Source organism: Brassica napus, chromosome C9 (assembly GCF_020379485.1).
Source record: "Brassica napus cultivar Da-Ae chromosome C9, Da-Ae, whole genome shotgun sequence".
NCBI classification, from domain to species: Eukaryota; Viridiplantae; Streptophyta; class Magnoliopsida; order Brassicales; family Brassicaceae; genus Brassica; species Brassica napus.
This window is the reverse complement of record NC_063452.1, coordinates 10,708,488-10,717,041: the sequence shown is the minus strand read 5'-3', so window position 1 is coordinate 10,717,041 and position 8,554 is coordinate 10,708,488.

Sequence of the window (8,554 nt, the reverse complement as noted above, 5' to 3'; positions counted from 1 at the left end):
TATGTGGGAATGAAGCTTATATGCTTCAGAAATTTAAGGAGTATTTGAGCCGGTGTTTTAGTATGAAAGATCTCGAAAAATTGAAGTATTTTCTTGGTATTGAAGTAAGCCGAGGACCCGAAGGAATTTTCTTAACACAGAGAAAATACACCTTGGATATTATTGCGGAAACTGGAAATCTTGGATGTCGACCTGCTGCGACACCTATTGAGCAGAATTATGGTTTATCGACAGTGGTCAGTCCGCTACTTGATGATCCAAAGAAGTATCGTAGACTACTGAGTCGTCTCATTTATCTTCTCAACACTCGACCAGAATTATGTTACGCTGTTCACATTCACTCTCAATTTATGAAAGCTCCAAAAATAGCTCACTGGGAAGCGGCTCTTCGTATGGTTCAATATTTAAAAGGATCACCTGGTCAGGGGGTATTACTCAAGTCAGATACAGATCTTACACTCACAATATATTGTGATGCTGACTGGTCGTCATGTCTGTTAACACGCCGGTCGTTGAGTTCGTTTGTTGTCATGCTTGGTGGATCTCCGGTTTCTTGGAAGACAAAGAAACAGAAAACAGTCTCACACTCTTCCGCTGAAGCAGAATACCGAGCTATGGCTGCTGCTCTTCGTGAGACAAAGTGGTTTCGGCGTTTGTTGACTGAGCTAGGTGTTGATTAAAGCTCTCCAACTCGTTTCTTTTGTGATAGCAAAGCTGCTATACACATAGCTGCTAATCATGTCTTCCATGAATGTACAAAACACATTGAGAACGATTGTCATTCGGTTCGTGATGCAGTCAAAGATGGTACGATTGTTACTCAACACATTCGCACCAATGATCAGATTGCTGATATCCTAACCAAGTCACTCGGTCGTCAGCAATTTGTGAAGTTAATGTCCAAGTTAGGTGTTCAAGATCTTCACACTCCAACTTGAGGGGGAGTATTGGCCATATATTCATGTAATGTTATATTTCCTAATGTGAATAAAGGGGATATACATGTAGTTAATGATTCCTTCTTCGACAAAGGATAGCTAGGTTTGGCCGACCTTAAGGTCTTGTATATACACACTTTGTATTGCAAAGATGAATGATAAGAAAGATCGTTATCTAAACGTACACTTAATAAACAAATGATGTTCTCAGTCTTTTAAATAAAATTTATCACTATTTCATTAAGTTATCTCTATCGACATGACTTGTTATTTTTTGACTAAATCTGTAAATATTGATGTGTATATTATGAGTTGTATTAAGATAGTTTAGACAAATACTCTGGAACTCTTAGGTATAATCTCTGTGTATATGTACTACGTTTCAGGCCAAAGAAACAAAAAAAAAAAGAAAACTGTTTTTCATATTTTGAGTTTACAGACATGATATCAGAGCAATTGTGAAATCCTACCAATTTTGCTTGATGTCAATCCTTGAATCTGTTTTTATTCGTTTCGTTTCTTTGACCTTGTCTAGATCATGTTCTTTGTGATGAAGCAGAACTTTTGATTCATTATCATGAGAAACGATGGTGTTGTTGCAGCTGTTATGGTGAAAACACGAAGAACAATTGATTCTTATGATATATCTTCATAAGATAATCCTGGTAGTGTGGTTTCTCAGCCGCTCCTTCAGCGACCTAATTATGACAAGTAGTCTACCAATATCCGTCTTGTACTCAAAGCTGGAAGAAGTTTGGGTTTGTAGATGGAACAATTCGAAAATCTGATGCGAGGGAATATCTAACATAACAGACAATACCATCATGTACTGTGAAACGAAGACAATAACATCATGTACTGTGAAACGAGGGAGTATCTAACATAACAGACAATACCAAAACAAAATAGATAACTAAATTCAGTATTTTGATTGCATGTGTGTATATGTGATCATAAAGAAAAGGAACATGAAACGTCTAATATATATAAACCAACTAGCACACGTAGCCAATTATATAAATAGCCAGTCGGGTTTTGCCCTTGGCAGGAAAGTTGATTTCGTGGTCCCACCATACATAAAATGAATTGCTTTTACCAATGGCCGCACAAGAAAACAAGAACGTAGCTTTGATAATTGGTCCGCCGATGTGAAAATAATAATTATAAAGCTTTTTTGGTTTAAAATTTTTTTTTATAACGAGTTAAAGATATACGAAGGAAAATTAGCTTTTAGTAAATAATAGTAGAATCCGACTTGTCATGTATGTTTTTTTTATAAACATTGACCTCAGGTCAAACTTGCCAAAATTCTATATTTGAAGTTTAAAAGTGTTATTTTCCAAAAGTAAAACTTCAAATCTAATTACTTTAAAATTATTTGTGTTTTATACTATGGTCCTTATATTTGTCATAATTAATTTAAAATTATAAAAATTTTATAAATAACTAGCACATGTTTAAAAAATTTATATCAATATTAATTATGTCTTCATGTACCCTTTTTTAAAAAAAAATATTAAGTTTCTTTTGTAATATTGTTGTTGTTGAAATTTAGTTTTGAAATATTTTAAATCTTGTTTTAAAGTTTTTATTTAGTTTACGTGTAAAACTTAAATTTATAAAAACAAATTTGATATACTTATGTGATATAAAATTTAATGGATTAAAATAGTTAACGAAAAAAATAATTAAGAATCATAAATGTGATGTGTATAATTGTAAGAGTCAAAATGTAAATAAAAGTATGTTTTGAGTAGAAAAACTTCAAATATAGAGCTTTATTCTTCGAAACTTTAAATTTGAAGTTTTGAAATTCTTTTTTGGAAAATAAACAATTCTATATTTGAAATTATATTGATTCTTTTGGAGATGGCTCTAATGAACATGCAACTACTATTGGGAGTTGAAACCAAAATATCGCTCATGGCATTTTGTGTACATATTTAAATGGGCACGTTTTATGAGAAAATAATTAAATAGACACTTGCTTTGATCACAAGTCATATAACCATACAAAATAGCATAAGGAATACTTTAAAATTCTCTAAACTCAAATAAACCTTCTGTAAACAATGTTTTTTTCTTGTTGATCCGGGATATCTGACGGGCCGAGACCCAACCAATTAATCTCGGAGACTTGTCCACCGGTGCCACGTATGCAGTTGCTCGTAAGGAAAATTAGATAGCCTTGTCGCTTGGTCACAAGAATGTATAATTTGAATGTGAGATTTCGAATCCAGATTCTTTACGAAGTTTTGGAGCCGTCTTCGCCACTCGACCACATGGTTATGTTTTGTTATTTTAAACGTTGGAAGCTTAGACCAGCTCCAATGGTTTACTTTATTTTTTGCTCAAAAATAGAGTAACTCTATAATATAGTTTGAGTTTGCTCCAATGGTACTCTATTTTAGAGTAGAAATAGAGTGATGAACAAAAAATAAATAAGTTACTCTATATTTGGAGTAAACATATTTTCACTTTATTATAGAGTGAAAAATAGAGTACCATTGAAACATTTTTACTTTAACCTCTATTTTAGAGTGAAAATAGAATGGAGCTGGGGATGCCCTAAATTCTAGACGATGAAAAAACAGTAAACTTCTTATAACTTGTAACTTGGAACCATCTCATCCGTAAACTTCCTAGTTTGTGTTGTGGCTGGTACTTGAGAGAGTTTATTTAATGGAAAACTGGATTTTTTTTTCTGATTTTGTATCTTAAATATTTTTGTTTTAATAAAAAAATTCAGGTGGTAAAAAGAGAAACATTTGAAAGGGAACAATGTATGCAGAATAAGATACAAAAATCATCACTTTCTTATTAATAGAGAAACAATTTAAAAAAATAACCTTTATTTTGTAACTTATTTACATTTGTGCCATTTTGCTTATGTGTGGCTGATAATCCTTCTCAGCCACAATAATTAAAACTCCTGTTTTTACTAGAATATTTACGGAATATGCCATTGCATTCAACCTACCGTTGTCTTTATCTCATATAATTATAAATCAAGACGTTGTCCCATATATAATGCTTCAATATCATTTTTTGTTTAAGTTAATCGTAACAATTTCGTATCACCGTAATCTATTTGTCTGCAAGTAAAAGGAATATGACATGCACAAAAACAAAAGCTTTACAAAAACTAATTAAAAAGAGAAGACAAACAGAGCACCTGTACAAATGGAATGTATAAGTGTCTTTTACATACTTTGAAATCAGTGAACATGATGACACCATAAAAGACCAATAAACCATTCTCATCTAAACACATACTATCAAACAATGAGTTTCTGGTCGGGTTCACCTACATTACACTAACAATTACGATTGTTTGATTTCTATAAAACACATGAACTCAGTAAAAAAAACTCAATATATCACATTCATAATTTGGTAAAAGAATAACTCAGACTGTCCTTGCAGTAATGAAAACCAAGGAATTGAAATTATTATTTTTTACTTAGGTGCTAAATATTTTCGTTAAACCAAACAAAAAAAAATTAGAATTGTCTTACAATATTAATGGATTGACACATATCAAATTGAAATTATTTGCGGGTTATGAGTTGATAACTTAACCAAAGGCAAAAACCATAATAATGAACACAGCCTCAAAACCGGTATAAAGGTATTATACGTTTGATTAATACATGGTTTGTTTATATCTTTTATTTTAGGAAAGCAGATATATAGTGCTATATAAATATTTTTACTTGGACGGAATTGAGCCTAAATGGCAATTCGATTTCGAGAATCCTAAACTTGAGTTATATCACCGCAATGCATTATATTCAAGATTTGCTATGTATATTAAGAACGCAAATATGGTATTTTATTAATGAGATACTTCGTGTGCACATCAAATCAAAATTGGTCCCGCTCATAACGTACATTTTTGGTAAGTTTGCTCAAACGCATCAATCTACATTAAAGCTCTTGCTCAAATCAGGCTACAATCACATTAACAATCTATATCTACGTATTAATTCGCTAAATCTTAAGAATTAATTATAGGTTTCCTTCATACATTCTATATAAGCCAAGTTTAAAGACCGTCTTACTCATATTCTCCCTCCATACAAATTTTTTTTTCTCTACCAAACCTAGATAGACAGCGGCTGCGATCAGTCTGATTTGAAGCCATTTAAAACCATGTGAAGATAAAAGTGAAAATCATCAATCTCTACAAACAATATTTTTGCAAGTGAAGAGAGTATTGAGATGGTTTTAGTTGAGGTTAGAGTGAGTTTTAATGTGGTCGAGGCTAGAGTGACATAAATCATGGTTTGAAAAACATTTCAACTTTCTTAACCCAAAATATTACAGTTTCAAGCTAGAGTTTATGTGTTATCGTTTTTATATGAGTTGTTTACATACTTTCAGTAAGTTTTAAGATACGCAGTCCCAAAATAATTACACAACTACTTAGAAAGTATAATGCTTATCTGTCCATGTTTTTGAAACATAAAGAAGCATGGCCACATATATGACTTAATAATCAAAAGTTCGCAGCAAAATATAGTGCAGATTCTATATTTGTGTCTAACATTACTTTAAACTTTTTTTGTTAACATGTATAGTGAACTTTTTATAATGAACATTACATTATCAGTGTTGTCTATAATTGTATTTTTCAACTATTTAACACTTTATTGAAAGGTAAATTAAATTATATTTACGACATTCTCACGATCTTACCTAGTTTATATAGTGAAACAAGCATCATTATTACAATTTGGAATAAAAAGAAGAAGAAAATTTGAAACTGAAAAGAAGAAAGTACCTCCTGCACACCAGAGAACATGATATTCTAGTGGAAAATTATAGGTTGCTTTACAAAAAGCAGGCCCTTCGCGTTTTTGTTTGCTCTCACGATTTGCTGACAAACTTGTAATCTTTTTTTTTTGTGCAACTACAAACTTGTAATCTATGTATCTTATATGTGGGTTCAAAACTTATATCTTAATCTACATAAGTCTATTATGTATACAGTATACTTTATTTCCTTCCAAAATCAGCTGGCTAACAATACCAGATTGATGTCGGAAAAAAAAACAATACTACCAGATTGCAAGCGAATCCGTCTCATCAGATGTCTGACATGATGCACGATAAATGATGCACCTTATTGTCGATTTCATGTATACCAATTGTCGATTTCATGTTGACAGTGGCGGAGCCAGAAAATTTTTGTACCGGGGTCAAATTGTTTTTTCCAAATACATAATTTATAACCACTGAAAAACTATAAATATACTCTATGATCATTCATATCTTTAGTTTACAAAAAAAAAAGCATTCATATCTTAAAACTTGTTTATCATAATTATTTACTACAATTTAAAATCTTTTCGATAAAACAAATCAGAAAAAGTTTAGAAACTCATTACTAATGCGATATTGCAATACTATTTTTTGACGATTTTCACTCGCTGACATTTTGTTGCCGATTCAGAAACTGATCCATTAGTTAACTGATAAATTTAAAAGATTAATCTACTTCTAAAAACAAAATTAGTTGTAAAAAAATACACAGATAGATCATGAATATAAACAAAGAGAAAAAGACAAAAATAGCACTAAATCAAGTTTATGTTACCAAACTAGCACTCAAGGTCAAAAGTCACAAAAATAGCACTTAATGTTTTATCAAAAGTCACAAACTTAGGGTTTAGAGTTAAATGGTGGAGTTTAGGATTTAGGGTTTAGGGTTTAGGGTTTAGAGTTTAGGGTTTAGATTTTAGGGTTTAGGGTTTAGGATTTAGGGTTTAGGGTTTAGGGTTTAGAGTTTAGGGTTTAGGGTTTATGGTTTAGGGTTTAGGGTTTAGAGTTTAGGGTTTAGGGTTTAGAGTTTAGGGTTTAGAGTTTAGAGTTGAGAAATGAGGTTTTGGGGATAAGATTTCAAATTTTGAAAAATAAAAAAATTAAAATTTTTAAAGGATAAACTTAGAAATGTGCTATTTTGGTCATTTTAGTTTTTGAGTGCTATTTTTATGATATAAACTTACAAAGGTGCTATTTTGGAGATTTGCCTATAAACAAACCTTAAACATTTTATTGAATCAGTGAATCATAATCATTTCTAGTTTGGTAAAATAAAGAGGAGAGTGTATATAAAAAAATAGAAAACTTATTTAAGAAATATCCAAAAATTGCTTGGGGAACATGAGAGTTCTTCCGTTTTGCCTTTGTCCCAAAAAGAAGTACAAATCTTTTTTTTCAAATTCACTCATTAATTTCAATTTTTTTTAATATTAGTTATTTGACCTAATATAATTCGGGCTTTATTGAAATATGTAACTAACATTTAACATTAGAAAACGTGTTTATTGAAAGTTAAGCTAAAATTAATATAAATCAAATGTTTAACAAATAAAATAAATATATTATTTATATAATTTTAAATTATCTTCAGTCTTTAATGTGTGTGATTATTCTTGTGAAGTTATATTTTTAGTGGGGTCAAATTTTGTTTTAATGGGACTAATACAAATTTTCTTAAATAAGAATATATATTTTTTAAAAAAGTAGTGGGGTCAGCTGACCCCACACCTCCTTCACTGCCTCCACCCTTGCATGTTGATGAGACTGATCAGGTTCCCATGCTAAAAAGAAAGAAACGAGCGTAGAAACTACACCTCTTAGTTTAAAAAAAAAAAAAAAACTACGCCTCTTGAATTTGTTTTTGACTTTATAGTAAATGAATTTAAGACTTAATTGTTCGTTTTACAACTTACATTATGATATTCGGGGCCTTTTGTTGGATTATAAACAACATTTAGTGTTGATAAAAAAAATACAACATTTAGTTTTCTACAGTGGGGTACTATTCAGCCTGGTATCATACATACTACATGTAGTTTTTCATACGATTTTCTTTTTTGGATTTAATCCTAATTAATATGTCAAATTGATTATATTAAAACCAGATATATTAAACTTGGATAACTAAAAGAATGGTTAATGAAAATACTAGATTACAAATCATATCCATTCATAAAATTTAAATTCAGATACCATTAGCTATATTATAATAGCAAATGGCTAAGGTTATTTAAAACACAGACTGTTTTTACACATAACCCAACTATAATTGTACAACTAGATTTTGATCCGCGCGGTTGCGCGAAATTATTTATATTTATATTTATAATTTAGCATCATTTATATTTATAATTTATGTTTCAAAATTAAAATTTTATGGTTTAATGATATTTTGTAAACTTTGGTTTACGTAGTATAGTAATGGTTCGAATATATATAAATTTGAGTTTGGTTTCTTTTGGGTTTTGTTATTTTAGTTTTTGGCTTTGTTCAAATAACAATGTTTGGAATCCAAAATTTTTAGTTCAATTCGAGCGCATGGATCTGAATTTAGATATGAAATTATGTAAAATTAATTATAAGAATATTCTTGAAATCGTTAAACTAAATATATGTTGAACAATACAAAACTTATTTATTTAATTTTCAGTTTAAACAATATTGTAGGTTGGCTATTTAAAATATATATCATTTTAATTTACACGAAAAGTTATTCAAAATATATGGTTACATAAGTTTATAATATAACAAAAAATATCTTTTGTTTACAGAATTTAAACAAAAAATGC